Here is a 25,719-nt window from a genome sequence, read left to right as displayed (position 1 = left end):
ATAACCCTAACTAGGGTTTAGTTATTTAATTATTTAGTTTAGTTTTTATTTAATTTGTATTATTAAGTTTAATTAGTTTAAATAAATTTTAAATTAATAGTTTTATAAAATAAATAATATAAAAATAATACTTTTATAAAAATTGTACTTTTTACAACTTTAAGTTTATTTTTATATTTTGTTTCTTTTTATTCATTTTAGCGTAATATTTGTATTTTTCGCTCGTATTTAGTTTTAAGACATAGTTTTTGCCATAGTTATTTTTTATTTCTAGATTTTTAGGCTTTGCCGTAAAATCCCTTAAGTGCTTTTTCTTTAGACTAAGATTTAAGTGCTTTAGAATTTTGCGACGCCGTTTTTAAATTTAGTACCTTTTTAAGTTATTGCCATTTGGGATATAATTTTTCTTTTAAGCTTTAATATTTCTAGACGCAACTTTTTATTATTAGTTTTTAGTTCCTTTTTAAGTTTCGACGCGCTACTTCTTATTTTTATTTTTCGACGCCTATTATTTTTCGACCTTTTATTTTTCGACGTTTTTCGACGCGCAATCTTTTTCTTTCTTATTTTTCGCCGCTCTAGTTTTTAGGACTTAGTTTATTTTCTATTTCTTATCTAAAATTTCTTTAAACTTCAACGAAAAATTATTTTAAGTGGTTAAATTGATAGACATTCAAATTTTCTGCTTCGTAGTAATAGTTGAATTTGGTAGTGGCAGAGTTGTGAGCTTCCGATTTAAAGGGTTCTGGCTCCCTGCTGCATCTATTGGCTATTCGAAACGTGAGCAAAAGCAGAAAAGTCTATTAATTTGATAACTTATATAATTTTTCTTTCTTTTAAAAAAAAAACTAATAGGATATTCAGTGAATGCACCGAGCAAAACGTTCATCACCTTTTGTACGTTCACCACCTTTTGTACGTTCACCACCTGTAACTCGATCAAGACATCTAGCAAATATTGTCGCCGTTGATTTTTCTTTAGAATCGTCATCCAGTCGACCAAGTACTCCAATTCAAATTTTCGATAATCCATTTTTTGAACCCGACCTCACAATTGAGAATCCAGAGCATATTCAGGGACAATTCAGAGATCCTGAACCATTAATCATTCTTCCGGAACCACCAATCATTCAAACAGAGATTGTTGAGGAACAACCCATTAAATCAGAATCCTCTAATGATTCAGATTCAACAAATTCGATAATGAAGAATTTGGAACCTCTAAGTATGGAAGACCGAATGAGAGTTAAACGCACTGGCCAAGGTCACGCAATTACTTAACCAGACATTAATGCACCAGATTATGAAATCAAAGGACAAATTCTACACATGGTGACTAATCAATGCGAATTTAGTAGTGCGCTGAAGGAAGATCCAAATGAACATCTTCGTACCTTTTATAGGATCTGTACACTATTTAAAATCTGAGAAGTGGAGGATGAACATATATATCTCATGTTATTTCCCCGAACTTTAAAGGGAGAAGCCAAAGATTGGTTGGAATCGTTACCTAAAGGAACGATTGATACATGGGATGTTTTAGTTGAAAAATTTCTTAAACAATTCTTTCCGGCATCTAAAGCCGTAAGACTTCAAGGAGAAATTGTTACATTCACACAAAAGCTAAACGAAACTCTATATGAAGCATGGACCAGATTTGGAAAGTTATTAAGAGGATGTCCGCAACATGGTTTAGACACCTGTCAAATAGTACAAATATTCTACCAAGGATGCAACATCACTACAAGGAAAGACATCGATATAGCAGCTGGTGGTTCCATTATGAAGAAAACAGTAACTGATGATTACAAAATTATTGATAACACTGCTTCCCACTCACATGAGTGGCACCAAGAAAAAGATATCGTTAGATCATCTAAAGCAGCTAGAGCCGATTCTAGCCATGACTTTGATTCCATTTCAGCAAAGATAGATGCTGTCGAGAGACGAATGGAAAAGATGACTAAGGATATACACTCAATACGAATTAGTTGTGAGCAGTGTGGAGGGCCACATTTAACAAAAGATTGTCTCAGTATTGAACTAACAATGGAACAAAGAGAGAATGTTTCATACATAAACCAAAGGCCTGGAAATAATTATCAGAATAATTATCAACCGCCAAGACCGATCTACAATCAAAACCAGAATTATAACCGAAATGTTCCATACAACAACCAACAAGGTCCAAGTAATCAACAAGTATCCAACAATACTTACAACCAGCAAAGACCTAATTTTCAAAATAAACCACCACAAACCGATGATAAAAAGCCAAATTTTGAAGACATGATGTCAAAGCTAGTTGAATCTCAAACTCAGTTTTTCACATCTCAGAAACAAACTAATGAACAAAATGCTCAAGCATTTAGAAATCAACAAGCTTCTATTCAAAATCTAGAACAAGAAGTAATTAACCTAGCAAGATTGATAGGTGAAAGAAAACCGAGAAGTCTACCTAGCGATACAAATGCTAACCCCCGAAATGAAACAGCTAAAGCCATTATCACACGAAGTGGTATTACACTTAAACCACCTGAAATGCCTGTAATTTCTGATGAAGCTATTCCTACTCCACAAGAACCACAATCTGAACAACATAAGGAAAAAGAACCGGTAGTTGAAAAGGTTAATGAAGATAACACAGTTAAAGCTAAACCTTATGTTAAACCATATAAACCACCACTTCCTTACCCTAGTAAAATGAGAAAAGAGAGACTTGAAGCCGAGCAATCCAAATTCTTGGATATGTTTAAATAAATAAATGTAAATCTTCCTTTCATTGATGTGATTTCAGGAATGCCTAGATATGCTAAATTTTTGAAAGATCTAATCACAAATAGAAAGAAAATGGAAGAACTCTCGGCTGTTACTATGAATGCTAATTGTTCTGCAGTGCTGTTGAATAAGATACCAGAAAAATTATCAGATCCAGAAAGTTTCACAATTCCATGTTTTTTGGGTAGTCTTAGTTCAACAGAAGCATTGGCAGATTTAGGTGCTAGTATAAATCTAATGCCGTATTCACTATACGCTAAACTAGACCTTGGAGAATTGAAACCAACACGAATAAGCATACAACTAGCCGATCGATCAGTAAAATATCCTAGAGGGATAATGGAAAACATGCTAGTTAAAGTTGGTACTTTAGTATTTCCAGTAGATTTTGTTTTTCTGGACATGGAAGAAGATTCTCGAGTTCCTCTCATATTAGGAAGACCATTCTTAAACACGGCCAAAGCAATAATAGACGTGTTTGGTAAGAAATTGACCCTAAGTATAGAGGACTAGAGTGTTACCTTTTCAGTTGATAGAGCCATGCAATAACTGCAATCTGCAAATGATACATGTTATTATATTCAAACTATAGAATCACATGCAGAATTGTTAGAAGAATTTCCAGAATTACAAGGAACATGAGAATGTTCTTTAGGAGAAGGAACTGAACCAATTAATGAAACTGAAATGTTAGCTACACTTATGGCTAATGGATATGAACCAACAACAGAGAAATTCAAATGCTAAAAGAAGAAGACAGATATCGATATAAATCATCGATAGAAGAACCACCAACATTAGAATTAAAGCCACTTCCAAACCATTTGGAATACGCTTATTTACATGGTGAATCTGAATTACCTGTAATAATATCGTCTTCTCTTACTGGAAATGAAAAATCTAAACTCATTTCTGTGTTAAAAGCTCATAAACCAGCTATTGCATGGAAGATTCATGATATTAAAGGAATAAGTCCTTCGTATTGCACACATAAAATCCTTATGGAAGAAGGTCATAAAACGTATGTGCAACGTCAACGAAGACTAAATCCTAATATGCAAGATGTTGTTAAGAAAGAAATTATTAAACTGCTTGATACAGGTTTAATTTATCTAATTTCTGATAGTCCATGGGTAAGCTCAGTTCAATGCGTGCCTAAGAAGGGTGGCATGACTGTCATAAAAAATGAGAAAAATGAGCTTATTCCTACTAGGACTGTAACAGGATGGCGTGTTTGTATTGATTATAGAAAATTAAATGACGCCACCAGAAAAGATCACTTTCCCTTACCTTTCATTGATCAAATGTTGGAAAGATTAGCCGGAAATAGTTACTATTGTTTTCTTGATGGTTTTTCCGGATATTTTCAAATTCCAATAGCACCCGAGGACCAAGAGAAAACCACATTCACGTACCCTTATGGTACTTTTGCTTACAAACGCATGCCATTTGCACTTTGCAACGCCCCTGCAACCTTTCAAAGGTGCATGATGGCGATTTTTCATGACATGATAGAAGAATGCATGGAAGTTTTCATGGATGACTTTTCAGTCTTCGGTGATACATTTGAATCATGTCTAGTTAATCTTGAACGAATGCTTATTAGATGCGAACAATCAAATCTAGTACTTAATTGGGAGAAATGCCATTTCATGGTTAAAGAAGGCATCGTTCTTGGTCATAAAATTTCAAAGGAAGGAATTGAAGTGGATAGAGTTAAAGTAGATGTAATTGCTAAACTTCCGTATCCCACCAATGTTAGAGGAGTTAGGAGTTTTCTAGGGCAAGCCGATTTTTACCGACGTTTCATAAAAGATTTTTCTAAAATTGCCACTCCTATGAATAAACTCCTAGAAAAAGATGCTCCATTCATCTTTTCAGATGAATACATCAAATCTTTTAATATTCTTAAAGAAAAACTCACTAATGCGCTGATCATGATAACTCCAAATTGGAATCTACCATTTGAACTAATGTGCGATGCAAGTGATTTTGCAATGGGAGCCGTTTTAGGACAAAGTATTGAAAAATGATTTCAACCTATATATTTTGCTAGTAAGATGTTACAAGGAGCACAAACAAATTATACAACTACTGAAAAAGAACTCCTTGCTATTGTCTTTGCTTTTGACAAATTTCGTTCATATCTCGTTCTAGCTAAAACGGTGGTCTATACCGACCATTCTGCTCTTAGATTCCTATTTTTGAAACAAGATGCCAAACCACGATTAATACGTTGGATCTTACTCTTACAAGAGTTCGATATTGAAATCCGAGATAAAAAGGGAGCAGAAAATCTCGCCGCTGATCATCTTTCTCGTCTTGAAAATCCCGAATTTGAAGTTCTAAATGAATCGACCATACAAGACAACTTTCCTGATGAATATCTATTGAAGATAGATTATAATGAAATTCCATAGTTTGCAGACTATGCAAACTACTTAGTATGTGGATTCCTTGAAAAAGGATTATCGTACCAACAACAAAAGAAATTCTTTAGTGATATAAAACACTATTTCTGGGAAGATCCACATTTGTTTAAAAGTTGTCTCGATGGAATAATACGCCGATGTGTATTCGGGGATGAAGGTAGTCAAATCTTAAACCATTGTCACACAGGAACAACAGGAGGGCATTATGGGCCTCAACTCACAGCAAGAAAAGTTTACGATGCTAGATTCTATTGGCCTACAATTTTCAAAGACGCACACCTTCTTTGCAAATCCTGTGATGCTTGTCAAAGGGCCGGAAAAATAAGTCAACGTGATGAAATGCCACAATACGTCATTCAAGTATGTGAAGTATTTGACATTTGGGGTATTGACTTTATGGGTCCATTTCCAAAATCTCATAATAATCTCTACATTCTCATTGCCTTTGATTATGTACCTAAATGGGCGGAAGCACAAGCTCTCCCAACTAACGATGCACGAGTTGTAGTCAACTTTTTAAAACGTCTTTTTGCAAGGTTTGGAACACCGAAAGCTTTAATAAGTGATCGGGGTACTCATTTCTGTAATAATCAACTTGAGAAAGTTCTTAAAAGATATGGAGTAACTCATAAAATCTCCACTGCTTATCATCCACAAACAAGTGGACAAGTTGAAAATACTAACCGAGCTTTAAAACGTATTCTAGAGAAAACTGTAGGATCAAATCCGAAGGAATGGTCCATTAAATTGAAGGATGCACTCTGGGCTTTTAGAACAGCCTACAAAACTCCAATTGGAACCACACCTTTCAGACTCATTTACGGAAAAGCATGTCATCTTCCAGTAGAAATTGAACACAAAGCATTTTGGGCTTTGAAGACATGTAATCTTGATTTACATGAAGCTAGACATCTACGGTTAAGTCAACTAAACGAATTAGAAGAATTAAGACATGAAGCATACGAAAATTCGTTAATCTATAAGGAAAGAACGAAGAAATGGCATGATAAAAGAATCAGAAGATCAAAAGAATTTAAAGAAGGAGACAGAGTTCTTCTTTTCAATTCACGATTCAAGTTATTTCCTGGAAAATTAAAATCAAGATGGTCTGGACCATTCATAGTCAAAAGAGTTTTCCCATACGGAACAATAGAGTTAATAAATTCAAATGGGATTGAATTTAAAGTTAATGGTCACAGAGTTAAACATTACATACATGGTCCGATGGAAGTTGACAACGAAGTTAATCACAATTTCAACACCATATCTAACTAAGTGTGGGGAGGTTCGAATCTTTTTAGGGTAATATGTATTTATGTTAGAGTTAGATTTTCAGTTTTCGTGTAGTTCTCGAGAATGGAATCCGAATGGTCTTTCCCTAGTAGACCCTAAAGAACTAGTCTTCTCCCCCCATTCTAAATTTTTATTTTTTTAGGTTTTACGAGATGAAGACTTCCTGTGAACTAAACCATGGTCTAATGCTACACGCTTTGATCACTAAACGTAATAATGACACCCTTCCAAGTGAATTGGTATCATTAATCAGAGGTAAATTGGACGGAGTAAGAAAAGAATCCAGGAACGAAAATAATAAGTTACATTTTGGTAAAGGAAAATCAAAATCCGCAGCAAAAAGAAGAGCACGACACCTTGAAAGATGTCACAAATGCGGAAAATGGTCACACGAAGGAAAATGCTCGACGAATCAGACATATTCCAATACCGAATTCGTTACTTTATGCAAAGATGGACCGTTCATATGTTTCGAAGAAAAAACGTCAAATGCTCGAGGTTACGCCTATGTAGCTATGGAAAACCAATTAGTCCGACTATCTTATGAGTGGGCTAAAGCAGGTCACTAAGAATTCTATTTCACAGGTAAGTATGTACAGTTTTTATTTTTATTTTATTGCTTTTAACCTTTTGATAATAAACGCTAAATCGTTCACTATAAAGTATTAAATTGGTATTCAATAAAATTAGGTTTTGTGACCGAAATTATTGATATCATACAAAAATTTATTACATCACTGCGAAATTTACCGTTTATTCTTAAGGTATAAATATTTTTAATCAATCAACCCAAAATATTTCAAAAATTCGTCATGAGTTAAACTAGGTTATGGAACCGAAATTACTTTACCGAAAAGAGGGGCGTATATTTTTGATAATATTTGATTGATTAAAGTGGGATAAAAGACCAAAGATTTTTAATTTTATTTTTTACTTTGTTTTTAAAATTAATATATAAATATTAAATTGATATTTTAAACTTTTTAAAATCAATATATTTAAATTTGTAAATATGTGAAAAATTAATATTTTTAATATAAGTTTGCATGTATAAAAACAAAAATATAATAAAAGTTTGGTGTGAATTTTCAATTATAATAATATGAATTTTTAATTTTATGCATTTTAAATTTAAGTTTGGTGTGAATTTAAAAACAAAAATTTACTTTATTTCGTTAAGTTAAAAATATGATTTTTAAAATTCATCGTAAGTTGAAGACTAGGTCATTAAATCGAAATTGCTTTATCCAAGGGAGGGACGAGAACTTTTATCATTATTTTTAGCCTTATTGAATTAAAGTAAGCCAAAAACATTTAAAAAAACCCACAAATCTTTACTTTTAAAACCGCGCTTAAAAATGACAAATTTTAAAATTTTGTCGAGGGACGGACTAGGACATCGTTCCGAAACGCCCTCATCCTAAAAAGAAACAAATTTTTAAAATTTAATTTAATTATATGTTTTATTAAGTATAAGGTTTTTATAAAAAAAAAAAGGGAAAAAGTACTGTACCCGGACCCCATGCGATCGCATGGGTTTTGCACTGCAACTCCATGTGATCGCATGGAGCTGGATTCCAGGCCAGAAACAAAAGCTCAGCGAGCTGTTCTGTCTCACACCAACACACACAACACATACGAAAATACACTCAAATCCTCACCAAAAATCACCAAATTTCACCGTAATTCGTCAAATTTCTTGCTCTAATCATGCCTAGGTTTGGATTCTTCAGCAAAAAGGTAAAAATTACACCCCTAAACTCTTAAAATTTCTAGTTTTTGTGATAATTACCAATATTTTACCTAATGCAATTTTGTTAATTTCTAGTGTAATTAGAGTTAAATTGTTAGTATATTATGCATGTATAACCTAGATTGATGCTAATTAACATGATTTGAAGCCAAAAACTTCAAAATTTTTAGAAATATAGGGTTTGTGTTCTTGAGCAATTTGGGGCTTTTTGATATAAACAGGTTATGGCCGATTTTTGTCATGAATTATTACTAAATTAAGTAGTGTAACATGTTTAGGTAGCTAAATGATCCAAACTTTGATCCTAAACATGATTTTTGAAGATTAAAGTGGACTTTTTAGGTACAAAATTCATGAACTTGATTAATTTGATATAATTGCCATTTGAGACTTGTTTAATTGCTAGTAAAGGTTGTTTTAACATGTTATTTAAGTTAAATACTTATGAACTTTGTATACATTTTCATATGTGCTTATTTGAAAAAGTGTAGAATTGTAAAAAATGTGAAAATGTGTATAAGTTTAATTTTGATTGAACATGCTATTGTGGTTAATTTAAATTGTTATTTTGCTAACACTAATGCATATTTGGATGCACAAATTTTGTGTTTAATGTGTTTTGCAGAAAACCGATACTGCCGGTGCTTCATCATCATCTAGACAACCACAACAAGAACCTGAACCAGAATATGAGCCGCAATACGAGCCAGAACCCGAACAAGAACCACAATAGGAACAACAACATCAGCCTGATCAACATGTACCTTTTTATGATCCGCTACAGTTTGTTAATGAATTCGTAGTAGTTCCGATGCATCCGCCAGTAGAATACCCAACGATTCCTGAACACACGTTGCATCCTAATCTGATATTTGACAGAAGCTGGAGAGATTACCCGGCATATCAAAGTAATAAATTCAAATTAGTAATGAAAGATGTAGAGGTGCCTAGGGTAATTGATTGGGATCCTTTGGAAAGGGTCCAACTAGCTGACCGTGTTAGCCTGCTACTGATTCAAAGGTATGACAGTTCTTCTTTTACTGATTGGGAACGTCTATTCACCATTCGTAGACCTGTATATAAGGAATGGTGTGTTGAGCTGATGAGTACTATAGCATTAAATGTAGATGTAGATAGATTAGATGATAGAAGTTTTCTTCGATTTATACTTGGTCGTAGGATGTACAGGATGTCCATGCTGGACATGGCCAGGGCTTTGCAGATATATACGCCCACTGAATTACTACTACCCGATTGTATGAATTTGATTTATCGTGGTGAAAGGGTAGATATGAATTTTAATGCGAATGCCGTCAGGAGGCGTATGTCAGATTATAATGTTTTTGGGCGGGCAGGAACACATACCTACTTACATATTAACATAGCCGAGCTTCGTATAATTCATAGATTTTTAGCTAACTCGATTACACAGAGAGGTCACAACAAGGAAAAATTGACCTTACATGATTTATTTTACTTAAAGTGTATTCGAGACCCAAGAGGCTTTGTTAATATTCCTTACTGTGTTGGTTTTTATTTGTCTAAGATGGTGGAAGGAATACAGGAAGGAGGGATAATAGAAGGAGGTATTTTTGTTACTCTCATTGGAGAGTATTTGGGTGTAGATAAGGACCAAGGGGGTCCACTTTTGGAATGTAGGGAACGTGTTGAGCTTTTAGGATTGAGGGTTTATGCGGGTGCTAAGGTATTAAAGAGTAGACGTAACCAGGCAATACCCTATGAAGGTAGTCATCCTCAGGTAGAGAGAGGCTCAGATGAGGAGATGGAGGAAGCAGATGACATTAGAGATGTCATTCGAGAGGCTATGAATGATGTCTACCAGCGTGTAGATGAGGTAGATATGACAAACGCGGAGAGATTTAGACGGATGGAGCAGTGGCAAGCCCGGAATGATTATGAGCATTCCAGGCAACGACAGCATGATAGATGGGACTATCATCAGCATCAGATTATGAGCCGACTGTCACCTCAGGATCACTACGTTCCGACCCGACCTGCTTACTATCCTCCACACCAGCCCGAGATGAGACCGCCATTTACTCTCTATGATCCTAACCAGGCATACCAGTACACCTATCACCAACCATGGAACCCGGATGACGACATGAACTGGAACCCCTATCCAGATTGACATAGTTCCCGTTGGTATTTTTATGATTATTATCTTTTAATTAATTTTATTTATTTATGTTTAAACACATTATATTTTGATACTTTTATTGTATTGTTTAATATTTTAATTATTTTGTACTAATATTTCATATTTGATTTAAAAGTGAGATTTTAAGTCCCATTTCAAATTACCATGCATGTTTATATTTGTATTATGTATTTTATTTCATGTACACAACAGGGTAAAACAGCGCATTTTCAAAGACTGGCATTAAGTTCAGCAAAAGCTAATACTTTTGACGATAAAACGAAAAACAAATGTGATGTAACAACAAGACGGAATGAACAAATGATGTGAAACATTTATTATTCAACAAACAAACGCCAATATGTTTGGAAACTTTGGTAAAATTTAATCATTTTTCTACGCTAATCACCCTCAATAATTTAAATTGTTACTGATTTCTTGCAAATGAGGGCATTGCAAGATCTTAAGTGTGGGAAGGGGTTAAATTCTTTCGGATTTTTAAAATGTTTTGACTTATACACTTGGTTACCATTAGAAATACTAGTAACGCAGTAGTTGTATTAGAATCTAGTGCTCTCTGATAATAAAGAACAGCCCTAGTCTTATATACTGACTACCCAATTCTAGTAAAATTTTCAAAATTTTCAATTAAATGAATTCAAAATCATGTTTATATATATTTATGAACGATAAAATTAGGTGTTAACACCGAAATTATTGTTACCTCGGAAAGGACATAAATTGAGAAATAAACCAAAATATTAGAATTCATTTAAAATAGAATAGAGAACAATAAAAAGGCAAAGAAACGAAAATAAAAGCCAAGTGTGGGAAAAATTTACCAAGTTATTTTGAACATATATCACATATTTTTGTACAAATAACTGAAGATACTTTTGTTTTGGACAAAATTAAATGTTTTACCCGGAAAACTGTAATATATTTGAAAGAAAGATGGATCTACACGATGATTCAATTCCATCATTAAAAGGAAGTAAAGTCTTCCAAAAAAGACACGCGCTTCTTGATTTAGGTCATGAAGTTGTCGTCCAGACCAGCTGTAGGTTGATGAAAAATCTAGAAAAGTCATCACTAAAATCAGCTGGAAATCCACAGATCTCAGCATCAAACAGGGTCGCCAAGTGGTCAGACTTATCCTAACCATGAGAGGATCTGTCTCGTAAAACGGGGAGGACGACGTGCAAATTAGAGCTTGATAAGACTAATGAATCGCATCCCCAGAAAGGATAATCTCCTTAAAAGATCAAAAATCAGCTTTTAAGCCTGATATTACTCAATCCTTGAGATTGACTTTAAAGATTGAGAATTACAAACTCATGGAATTCAATGATATCTAAACTCGAGCTTGAACGAGAAAATATTTTGATCAAAATTACAAACCGCTTTGTTTTCTGAAAACCCATTTTCAATGCGTTCATTACCATTGAACGTAAAATCCTAGGAATTCACCTGGAATTCATTAGGTCACCTGAACCAAATCGGGTGTTAACCGTAAGAACGGTGGTTGCATAGTATGGTCGAAGACAGGACCTTGTGCCAAACCGAAAAATTATAAGGGTGAGCTTTACTATTGCTCCTACCAAGGATAGTAATTGCATCTGACACGTTATAGACCATAATTAAAAGCATGTCAGGGGACATTGCCTTAACAGTTGCTTGTTCAACGCTTTTCTTTACAACCGGACGGTAGTTTATCGAAAGGTAATATACGGAGCAAGTATACTGGAAGTGTTGCTTTCCCAATACAAGGTTAGCAAGTGGGTGACACAAAACCGCAAGTTTTGAGCTAAAATTTTCAAATCTGAAACCCACCAAACCCACAAAAACAATTTGCAAACACCGGTGAAGGGTTATTCCAGAAAACTTATCTAGGGTAAAAGCTAGATCGTATTTTCAAAAGATCAAATGTTTTCATAAAGATCCAATTTCCTTAAGGATCTAAATTTTTATAGTCATGTGGGACTGTAAACCACATCGTTACTACCATTGTTTATACCGCCGTATAGAAATCACTGATGTACAAAGTGTGAAGAATAAAAAAGTGATTCTAGTATTTTTATTTCAAGACTATATTGCTTGAGGACAAGCAACACTCAAGTGTGGGAATATTTGATAATGCTAAAAACGAACGTATATTTCATAGCATTATCCCTCAAGAAAGACAAGCTTTTAGTTGCAATTGTTCTATTTACAAGTGATATTCGTTTAAATAATAAAAGGTGGAGACAAAAGATAGATTCGATGAATTGAAGACGCAAACGACCAAAAAGCTCAAAAGTACAAAATACAATCAAAGTGGTTCCAATTATTGATAAGAAACGTCTCAAATTTACAAGAGTACAAGATGCGAAACGCAAAGTACAAGATATTAAATTATACGCAAGGACGTTCGAAAATCCGGAACCGGGACCAAAGTCAACTCTCAACGCTCGACGCAAAGGACTAAAAATTACAAGTCAACTATGCACATAAATATAATATAATATTTAAATAATTCTTAAAATTATTTATATATTATATATTATATTTAAAAACCGTCGGCAGAAGAAACAAGCTCATGTAAGCTGGAAAAGCAGGCCATGCGATCGCATGGCCTGGCAGTTATAAAGCCATGCGATCGCATGGTGAATAGTACCAGGCCACATTCCTATAAAAAGCACGCTCTGGTCGACTGATATCCATCTTTTATCCATCTCTCTATCTATCACGTATATATATATATATATATATATATATATATATATATATATATATATATATATATATATATATATATATATATATATATATATATATATATTTAATTTTAATTTTAATTTTAATTTTAAATTCCAATAATAAGGGTATGTTAGCGAATGTTGTAAGGGTGTAAGTCAAAATTCTGTCCGTGTAACGCTACGCTATTTTTAATCACTGTAAGTTATGATTATTGTTATTTTTAAATTAATGTCTCGTAGCTAAGTTATTATTATGCTTATTTAATGCCGAAGTAATCATGATGTTGGGCTAAATATTAAAATTGGGTAATTGGGCTTTGTACCATAATTGGGGTTTGGACAAAAGAGCGACACTTGTAGAAATTAGACTATGGGCTATTAATGGGTTTTATATTAACTAAACGATACCTCGTTAATTTAATATATAGACTTATAATTTGACGTATTTATATATAACCACATACGCTTGACTGGGTACGGTGAGCGGGATATCTATAAATACCAATAATTGTTCATTTTACCGGACACGGAACTGGATTAATAGTTAATAGACTTGTTGAAACAGGGGTGGATTACATTCAAGGGTAATTGGTGTAATTGTTAACAAAGTAGTAAAACCTTGGTTTACACGCAGTCAATAACCTGGTGTATTCATTAAACAAAGTATTAAGACCTTGTTACAATTCGAATCCTCAATTAGTTGGAATATTTGACTTCGGGAATAAGAATAATTTGACGAAGACTTTCGCACTTTATATTTATGACTGATGGACTATTATGGACAAATCCGTATGGACATATTGAATAATCCAGGACAAGGGACAATTAACCCATGGGAATAAAACTAAAATCAACACGTCAAACATCATGATTATGGAAGTTTAAATAAGCATAATTCTTTTATTTCATATTTAATTGCACTTTTAATTATCGCACTTTTATTTATTGTCATTATATTTAATTTCACTTTTAATTATCGTACTTTTTTATTATCGCAATTTTATTTTATCGCACTTTTATTTATCGCAATTTCATTATCGTTATTTACTTTATGCTTTAAATTAAGTTATATTTATTTTTAATATTTTACATTAGGTTTTAACTGCAACTAAAGTTTTAAAAATCGACAAACCGGTCATTAAACGGTAAAAACCTCCTTTTATAATAATAATACTACTTATATATATTTTTGTATTTTTACAATTATAAATTAAAAATATAGCGTTAAGCTTGTTTAAAAGATCCCTGTGAAACGAACCGGACTTACTAAAAACTACACTACTGTACGATTAGGTACACTGCCTATAAGTGTTGTAGCAAGGTTTAGGTATATCCACTCTATAAATAAATAAATAACTTGTGTAAAATTGTATCGTATTTAATAGTATTTTCCTTATAAAAATATCACTTTTTCCTAGTACGCCTCGCACACATCAAATGATGGCAAAGCTAATGGAATCTAAAACACAATTTATTACATCTCAAACCCAAACAAATGAGAGGTTTGATCAGTCATTAAGAACTCAACAAGCTTCCATTTTGAATCTAGAAAAACACGTAGGTGCTCTTGCTAGCATGATGAGTGAGAGGGAAAAAGGAAAGCTACCGAGTAACACTGAAGTAAATCCTCGGAATGAGAATGTTAATATGGTATCAACGAATTCTGAAAAACCATCATCAGAAGATGGGAAGGTTTTAGATGTGAGTAACAATGAAGAAGTTACACCACCACCACCCCCCGAGTATGTAAAGTCAGTGGTGGCACCATACAGACCACCCATCCCATTTCCAAGAAAAGGAGTTGAGTATGAGCAAGTAATAGGTAATAAAAAGTGTGATACCTCTGGAAAGAAAAAGAAGAAGAATAAGAAAGTGCAAGAAACAAAAACCATAGAAGTAAACCCGGTGAAGACAGTTCCACCAAAACCTCCACCCAGGTTGGGTGATCTGGGTGAATTTATTGTTCCTTGTCTACTTAGTGATTATGTGATGTATGATGCACTAGCAGATTTAGGTGCGAGTGTGAGTGTTATGCCTCTTTCATTATATAAGAGATTAGGAGTAGGTCAGTTAAGTCCAACAGAGATGAGTGTTCGACTCTTTGATCAAACCATTAGGCACCTAGTTGGAATTGCTGACAACCTACCCGTTCAAGTGGGTAATTTAACCTTTTTAGTCGAATTTATTGTCATTGACATAGAAGAGGACTCAAACGTTCCTCTAATTTTAGGACGACCATTCTTAGCGTCCACCGAGGCGTTCATTAATGTAAGAGAGGGTAGAATGACACTTAGTGATGGTGAAAAATCGATCACCTTTGTGATGAAAGTCTAAATCTCCAACAACCAAAACCGTTGAACCAACAAAAACGATTGGTAAGAACCACATTGTTTTACCAACTCCAACGGTAGTGCTTAACAATAACAAAACGCCTAAGTGTAGGGAAAATGAAGTAACACCTAATGATGACCTGATTACAAAGAACCCCGTTGTTGATACGAAATTAAATGACCCCGTCATTAATAGTTCAATGAAGAAACTTATTAAACAAATTCACGATGCTAGAACCAAGGGGAACTTTAAGTTATGTAACGGGTTAGTATCCAATCTTTCACCTAAAGAAAAGGCGAAACTAGTTGAATTTTTGGATATTACACAGGAATTCGACCAATGGCTTAAAGCAAAAGTCACATATATGCAAGTTGATTATGGTCAAAGAGAAATTGACAATGAAGTTAATCACAATTTCGACACCACAGCTACCTAAGAGTGGGGAGATTCAGATGTTCTAAAAAGAAAATGCTGTCTAGAGTTAGTTGTTCTGTTCTCGTGTAGTTCCGAGAATGGAATCCGATTGGTCTTTTCCACTAGCAGACACTAAAGAACTAGTTTTCTCCCCCCATTCTGAATTTTTGTTTTGTAGGTTTTATACGAAATTAATTTGCATTTTTAAATTTAATTTTTGTGTGATTTAAAAAAAAATACTTTATTTCATTAAGTTTAAAAAATGAATTCTAAAATTCATCGTAAATTGAAGACTAGGTCATGGAACCGAAATTGCTTTACCCGAGGGCAGGGCGAAAAATTTTGTTATCATTATTTTTAATTTTATTGATCTAAAGTATACCAAAAAAATTAAAAAACTCAAAAATCTTTGCTTTTAAAACAATCGCTTTAACGACAAATTTTAAATTTTGTCGACGGACGGACTAGGTAAACATACCGAAACTACCTAAAGTAAAAGGAAACAAAATTTAAAAAAAAATTATTCATTCAAATTGTTTTAATAAATAAAGATTTTATAAAAAAAATTAATAATAATAAAAATATTATGTATGTTTGTAGTTTATCGTATGTACAAAACAGGGTAAAGTATCGTATTTTCAAAGACTGACATTAAGTTCAGCAAAAGCTACTAATTTTGACGACAAAACGCAAAATATCAAATGTGATATAAAATAATATGTTTGCAAACTCGGTATTTTTAATCATTTTTCTACACTAATCACCGTCATGAATTTATAATTATAGTCTGATTTCATGCAAATGAGGGCATTGCATGATCTCAAGTGTGGGGAAGGGTTATAAATTCTCTCGGGTTTACACTTGGTTTATTTGCCAAATTTTGTGAAAATTTGAAAATTTTTCAACTAAATGAATTCAAAATCATGTTTATACATATTTATGAACGATAAAACTAAGTTGTAATACCGAAATTATTGTTACCTCGGAGAGAACATAAATGGAGAAACAACCCAAAACGTTAGAATTTATTTAAAATGGAATAGAGGAGAATAAAAAGGCAAAGAAAAAAGATAAATAAAAGCTAAGTGTGGGAAGAATTTACCAAGTTATTTAAAACACATATCACATATTTGGTATAGATTATTGCAGGTACTTTTGCTTTGGACTAAACTAATAAGTTTTACCCGATTTATTGTAATACCTTTGAAAGAATAGATGGATCTACACGATGAATCAATTCCATCATTAAAAGGAAGTAAAGTCTTCCGAAAATGACACGCGCTTCTTGATTTAGGTCAGGAAGTTGTCGTCCAGACCAGCTGTAGGTTGACGAAAAATCTAGAAAAGTCATCTCTAAAATCAGCAGGAAATCCACGGACCTCAGCATCAAACAGGGTCGCCAAGTGGTCAGACTTATCCTAACCATGAGAGGATCTGTCTTGTAAAATGGGGAGGGCGCCGTACAAATTAGCTTGATAAGACTAATGAATCAGACCTCCAGAAAGGATAATCTCCTTAAAGATTAAAAATCATCTTTTAAGACTGATATTACTCAATCCTTGAGATTGACTTTAAAGATTGAGAATTACAAACTCATGGAATTCAATGATATCTAAACTCGAGCTTGAACGAGAAAATATTTTTATTAAATTACAAACCGATTTGTTTTCTAAAAACCATATTTTCAATGCGTTCATTACCATTGAACGTAAAATCCTAGAAATTCACCTGGAATTCATTAGGTTACCTGAACCAAATCGGGTGTCAACCGTAAGAATGGTGGTTGCATAGCATTGTCGAAGACAGGACCTTGTGCCAGATTGAAAAACTATAGGGTGATCTTTACTATTGCTCCTACAAAGGATAGTAATTGCATCCGACACGATATAGACCATAATCAAAAGCATGTCACGGGACATTGCCTTAACAGGTGCTTGTTCAACGCTTTCTTTTACAATCGGACGGTAGTTTACCGAAAGGTAATATACGGAGCAAGTATACTGGGCGTGTGCTTTCCTAATACAAGGATAGCAAGTGGGTGACACAAAACCATAAGTTTTGAGCTAAAATTTTCAAATATGAAACCCACACAACCCACAAAAACATTTTGCAAACACCGGTAAAGGGTTATTCCGGAAAACGTATCTAGAGTAAAAACTAGAATGAATTTTCAAATGATCAAAAGTTTTCATAAAGATCCAATTTCCTTAAAGGATCTAAATTTTTAATAGTCATGTGGGACTGTAAACCACATCGTTACTATCATTATGTATACCGCTGTATCAAAATCACTTATGTATAAAGTGTGAGAATAAAAAAAGTGATTCGAGTGAAGTGTGATTTTATTTCAAGTTATGTATTGCTTGAGGACAAGCAACGCTCAAGTGTGGGGATATTTGATAGTGCTCCAAATGAACATATATTTAGGCACAATATCCTTCCAATATGTAAAGCTTTTAGTTGCAATTGTTCTATTTTTATGTAATATTCGTTTAAATAAATAAGTGCGAAGACAAAAGAAGAAAACGACGATTTAAAGACGCAAACGACCAAAAAGTTCAAAAGTACAAAGTACAATCCAAGTGGTTCAATTTATTAATAAGAAACGTCTAAAAGTTACAAGAGTACGAGCCGCGAAACGCAAAGTACAAGATCTTAAATAGTACGAAAGGACGTTCGAAAATCCGGAACCGGGACCTAAGCCAACTATCAACGCGCGACGCAACGGAGCTAAAATTATAAGTCAACTATGCACAAGAATATAATATAATATATATATAATTAATATAAATTATATAAATTATATATATATATATATATATATATATATATATATATATATATATATATATATATATATATATATATATATATATATATATATTTAAATAAAACATTGGCAAGAAGAAAAAAAAGTAGGTGACCTAATACAGCTGGCCATGCGATCGCATGGCCTGGTGTGATGACCCGGAAAATTTCGACTAATTTAAACCAATTCTCTATATGATTTAATATTATGTATATATATATATATATATATATATATATATATATATATATATATATATATATATATATATATATATATTATAAGATGTACAAGTAAAACACTAATTGCTACTGTAAAAACGACTTTGCTACAGTAAAATACTATTTGCTACAGTAAAACACTATTTGCTATAGTGAAACCGTATTTTGCTACAGTGATACAGTGAAAACTACTTTGCTACAGTGATTTGCTACATTAAACACTATTTGCTACAGTAAACACTATTTGATGTCGACGAACTAGAAAACAAGTAGAAATGAGCTGTTCAGCCTAGCCATGCGATTGCATGGCAAAAGCACTGAAAACCCATGCGATCGCATGGGGACCAAAAATACTATTTGCTACAGTAAATATTATGTCGACGAACTAGCAAACAAAATGCCATGCGATCGCATGGCAAAAGCACTGAAAACCCATGCGATCGCATGGGGACCAAAATCAGGAAACATGCCTATAAAAGGCCAGTTTACTCGACGAATTATATACACTTTTTTCTTCTTCTGTAATTAAATTTTATATTTATAATTATAATTATAATTATAATTTTAAGTATAATAATAATAAAGTATATTCGAGGGTATTTTTAATTCGGGTTTCAAACCGCTTTAAGCTAAGGAAATATTGGGTATTGTTCGGGGTATTGTTCTTGAATCCAAGGCCAACCATACAGTCGTCTACCATCATTACGTCTATGCAATTTGCCTACAATATTGAGTCTCAATATTAAACTGTGAGTTATAGTCTCCCTTTTTAAATACTTTAAATATTTTTGGGCTTAGAATACATGCAATTTATTTTAAACGCAATAAGACAAAAGTACATACTAAATTCTACACTGAGTTAAACCGAAAATCCCTTAGCTTTGGTAACTAGTAGCTGCCAGTACATATGATATGGACTGGTGGGCGCGAATAATTGTATATGGATCCATAGGGCTTGACATCCCCGTCCGAGCTAGAGCGCTAGCCTTTTAACGGACGTTTGTTATTTGAGTTTAAGACACGTTGGTTTGCGTGTATTAAAACGAATGGGGTAATTATCACTATAGCGTTAAGTTTAGTTACCAGGGTGCTCTGTTACGTAGAATCTATTGATAAACTTTTGATGAAATCTTGTGGTCTATCTTTATATATATTTATGACTCGAGCAATTAAACCTATAACTCACCAACATTCGAGTTGTCCTTTTTAGCATGTTTTATTCTCAGGTCCTTAGACTGCTTCCGCTGTGATGTGCTTGTTGCCTGCATGGAGTCTGTCATGCTTTGTACAAAGTTTATTGCATTCAAAATAAAACTGCGTTGTGTAATAAATAATTGGACTGTGATGTCAACCTGCAAATTAAAGACTTATGTATTTTGGGGTTTTGCTTATACCTAAGCACTAGCCCACATGTTTATAACTTTCTATGTTTAGAAAGTCACTTATTTTAATGAATGCAATATTTTATCAAAACGTATCATAAAGAGGTCAAAACCTCACTGTGGAATCAATGATTAACGTGCCGCGTCAATAGCGATTTTGACGGGTCGTTACAGTTGGTATCCGAGCTTGAGGTCATAGGGAACCAGAAATTACATTAGTGTGTGTAACTAGTAATTGTTAGGATGCATTAGTGAGTCTGGACTATGACCATATCTGTTATTACTGATTTTTGCTTATCATTTGGTCAAAAACATTATATGTGATATATTTATATGCTAACGTAATTGTTGTTTCAATTATGTGACAGATGACTTCTTCTAATCCTATCATTTTGTATGACTCGGAATCGGACACTGAATCTATTATATCCACAACTGAAAAGGGCGTTCCAATACATATTAAAGAAGAAATTGTGTTAGCCGGGGAATCTCAACTCCCGGTAAACCCAGAGGAGGTTCCAGCTCCACCCAGCTCTAGTTTTCCGGAGCCACAGTATCGTTGGAATGGACCCATGATCCCTGGAGTAAATGAGGATCGTCCATTTCAAAACGAACATGGACATTGGGCCAGATACACTGCCGACGGGCGGGTTGTGAATATTACGCCTGTCAGATTTTGGTTTATGACCACCGGCACATATTCTCGTACACATGATGCAGATAGTTCGTCATCATATTCTCCTACACATGACTCAAACAGTTCGTCATCAGACAAGATCAGTGAGGAAGAGGATTTCGCTAATGAAATAAAAGAAGTCACTAAGGAGAAATTCCAACTTGCTATAGATAATAAAAACAACCACAATAATAAAATGTCCTTAATTATTAAGAAGGAACATGATCATTCGACCCGTAACCACCCTTATTGAATTAAACCCACTGAGGCAACGGGTACCTCAAAACCCCAACCAAAAATTAAATACACTGCCAGAATGTCTGTCGGACCATGTGCACACAAACAATTGGCAGAGAGAACCAAATGGGAAGAAGTTTATGATAGTTCTGAATAAACGACCTCGCAACCATAAATCTTCCATGCGCTTTTTTATTGCTTATGTGTGCTACTCTATCTTGTTATGTAAAATATCGGTATTGTATGGTATTGTATTATTTTGGTTTATTAATAATAAATGCATGGAATGATTATTTGTATTATTAATACTTATTATTATTATTACATAATAACGTGGTAACTCGCTATAATTTTTCATAGTGGAATATTATTAGGATTTTAGTAGTTAATTCCTTGTACTAGCTATTATGTATGAACTTAATGGGTAGGTAATACCCTAGAAATAATTATAAAATGCTAATAAGAAGAAAATGCTTTTATAATAATTGGTTCATATTATTAATATGCTACGATTAACTATTGACAACTCATTTTACCTATAATATTCTATATGATTAAATTATCTCTGTTGTATTTATTGAAGAAACATGTCTCAAATGTCGGATGTTGAGTTTGAAGAACTAGTCGAGAAACGTGTGAATGAAAGAATTGCGGCAGCTGAGGCAGCAAAAGCAACAGCCGAAGCAGCAGCCAAAGCAGTAGCCGTAAACACAAACTCACGAAACGGATGCTCATACAAAACTTTTCAAGGATGCAAACCACAGACGTTTAGTGGAACCGAGGTACCAGTCGGTTTAACCCGATGGTTTGAAAAGATGGAGTCCGTTTTCAAAATCAGTAATTGTGCGAACGGAGACAAGTCAAAGTATGCTTCGTGCACATTGCAAGACCGTGCACTTACTTGGTGGAACAATTATGCTAAAGCAGAAGGAGTAGATACGACAAATGATATCTCTTGGGAAGAACTGAAAAAGATGCTAATCGAGGAGTACTGTCCTCGAAACGAGATCAGAAAAATGTAATCTGAGTTACGTAATCTGAAGGTTTTCGGCGCGAATCTCAATAACTATGAAAAGCGTTTCATGGAACTAGCCTTGTTGTGTCCCGAATTGGTGCCAAACGAGAAACGAAAGATAGAAATGTATATTGACGGTTTATCGATCAATATCAAAGGAAATGTTACATCGTCCAAACCGAATACGATGCAGGAAGCCATGACAATGGTACACCAACTCATGGACCAGATCACAGAGAGTTCGATTAAGGCACCAATTACCGAAGTCAAGACAACTGAAGGAAAGAGGAAATAGGAAGACTATAAGGGCAAAAGTACTCACCTGAAGAAACAAGAAACTTTTAAAGGTAAACAAGATGGGGAAACTGCAAGTCCAAACTATAAGGGACCCCATCCGTTCTGCAAAAGATGTTACACACATCATGCAGGTTATTGCCAAGTGGTCTGTGATAAGTGCAACAAGAAAGGACATGTGGCGAAAGATTGTTATGCCCCCGTTTCTGAAGTAAAGACAAAACTGACCGATGTCAAGAAATGTTTTGGATGCGGAAAGTCTGGTCACTTTATAAATCAATGCCCTGATAAGGAGAAGAACAAAGAACCCGCATGTGGGAGGGCATTTAATGTTAGTACCAGTAAAGCACGTGAGGATCCTAATCTTGTCACGGGTACGTTTACCGTTAATAATCAACTAGCTTCTATTATGTTTGATACGGGTGCTGATAGAAGTTATATGTGTAAAGACTTTAGTTCTAAACTAAAATGTGCATCATTGCCTCTAGACGATAAATATACTATTGAATTAGCTAATGGTAAACTGATAAAAGCCGATAAAATTTGCCATGGTTGCGAAATAAATCTCGCTGGTGAAACCTTTAAAATCGATTTGATACCCGTAGAATTAGGAAGTTTTGACGTAATCGTTGGCATGGACTGGATGTCCAAAACAAGAGCGGAAGTTGTTTGCGCTGAAAAAGCAATCCGCATCCCTCGTAAGGATGAAACGTCATTAATGATTTATGGGGAGAAGAGCAACTCGAAGCTGAACCTTATCAGCTGTATGAAGGCTCAGAAACTAATAATGCTAAAAATGAACATATATTTCATAGCATTATCCCTCAAGAAAGACAAGCTTTTAGTTACAATTGTTCTATTTACAAGTGATATTCGTTTAAATAATAAAGGGTGAAGACAAAAGACAGATTCGACGAATTGAAGACGCAAACGACCAAAAAGCTCAAAAGTACAAAGTACAATCAAAGAGGTTCCAATTATTGATAAGAAACGTCTCAAAATTACAAGAGTACAAGACACGAAACGCAAAGTACAAGATATTAAATTGTACGCAAGGACGTTCGAAAATCCAGAACCGGGACCAGAGACAACTCTCAACGCTCGATGCAACTGACTAAAAATTACAAGTCAACTATGCACATGAATATAATATAATATATAATTAATTCTTAAAATTAATATATATATTATATTATATTATAAAACCGTCGGCAGAAGAAAACAACCACATGTGTGCCTCCCTAGTTGGCCATGTAATCGCATGGCCTTGAAGGGCAAAGCTCATGCGATCGCATGAGCCCCTTTTTCATCTCACAGGCCTATAAATTCGCGTGTTTGGTTCAGTGTAAAAAAATATATATCCATCCATCCAACTCTCTCAACGTATATATATATATATATATATATATATATATATATATATATATATATATATATATATTATAATTTTAGTTTTAATTTTAATTTTAATTTCCAATAATAAGGGTATGTTAGCGAATATTGTAAGGGTGTAAGTCGAAATTCTGTCTGTGCAACGCTACGCTATTTTTAATCATTGTAAGTTATGTTCAACCTTTTTAATTTAATGTCTTGTAGCTAAGTTATTATTATGCTTATTTAAAACGAAGTAATCATGATGTTGGGCTAAAATACTAAAATTAGGTAATTGGGCTTTGTACCATAATTGGGGTTTGGACAAAAGAACGACACTTGTGGAAATTAGACTATGGGCTATTAATGGGCTTTATATTTGTTTAACTAAATGATAGTTTGTTAATTTTAATATAAAGATTTACAATTGGATGTACCTATAAATAACCACATACACTCAATCGGACACGATGGGCGGGATATTTATATGTACGAATAATCGTTCATTTAACCGGACACGGGAATGGATTAATAGTCACTAGAATTATTAAAACAGGGGTGAAATTATGTACAAGGACACTTGGCATAATTGATAACAAAGTATTAAAACTTTGGGTTACACGCAGTCAATAACCTGGTGTAATTATTAAACAAAGTATTAAAACCTTGTTACAGTTTAAGTCCCCAATTAGTTGGAATATTTGACTTCGGGTATAAGGATAATTTGACGAGGATACTCGCACTTTATATTTATGACTGATGGACTGTTATGGACAAAAACCAGACGGACATATTAAATAATCCAGGACAAAGGACAATTAACCCATGGGCATAAAACTAAAATCAACGCGTCAAACATCATGATTACGGAAGTTTAAATAAGCATAATTTCTTAATTTTCATATTTAATTGCACTTCTAATTATTGCACTTTTATTTATTGTTATTGTATTTAATTGCACTTTTATTTATTGTCATTGTATTTAATTGCACTTTTAATTTTCGTACTCTTTAATTATCGTTATTTTATTTTATCGCACTTTTATTTATCGCAATTTCATTATCGTTATTAACTTTACGCTTTAAATTAAGTCTTTTATTTATTTAATATTTTACATTAGGTTTTAACTGCGACTAAAGTTTTAAAAATGGACAAACCGGTCATTAAACGGTAAAAACCCCCTTTTATAATAATAATATTACTTATATATATATTTGTATTTTTATAAATTAAAACTAATATAGCGTTAAGCTTTGTTTAAAAGATTTCCCTGTGGAACGAATCGGACTTACTAAAAACTACACTACTGTACGATTAGGTACACTGCCTATAAGTGTTGTAGCAAGGTTTAGGTATATCCATTCTATAAATAAATAAATATCTTGTGTAAAATTGTATCGTATTTAATAGTTTTTCCTAGTAAAATATAAGCTATTTCATATACACCTCGTATAACATCAAGTATTTTTGGCGCTCTGCCGGGGAACAATTCTGCTAAAATGCCGGAAGCGCAACGCTAATATATAAAAAAAAAAATTTTTTATTAATTTTTAAGTCTACTTTTATAAAAATTACGCTTTTGTAAAAATGCGTTTTAAAAATTCAAAAATATAAAAAGAAAAACAAAATTTATATATTTTTAAGAGTTTGTTAAATATTTAAGTTTTATAAAGTTTCTTTATTTTTATTTTTTGTTTGTAAAAATATAAATTTTATTTAAATATTTTGTATTTATATAAAACAGAAAATTTAAAACAGAAAAAAAATTAAAAACTCTCACGGCCTGGTACTGTAGCAGCCCAGACCGTGGCCCA

Source organism: Rutidosis leptorrhynchoides, chromosome 5 (assembly GCF_046630445.1).
Source record: "Rutidosis leptorrhynchoides isolate AG116_Rl617_1_P2 chromosome 5, CSIRO_AGI_Rlap_v1, whole genome shotgun sequence".
Taxonomy (NCBI): Eukaryota; Viridiplantae; Streptophyta; class Magnoliopsida; order Asterales; family Asteraceae; genus Rutidosis; species Rutidosis leptorrhynchoides.
This window is presented reverse-complemented; position numbering follows the sequence as displayed.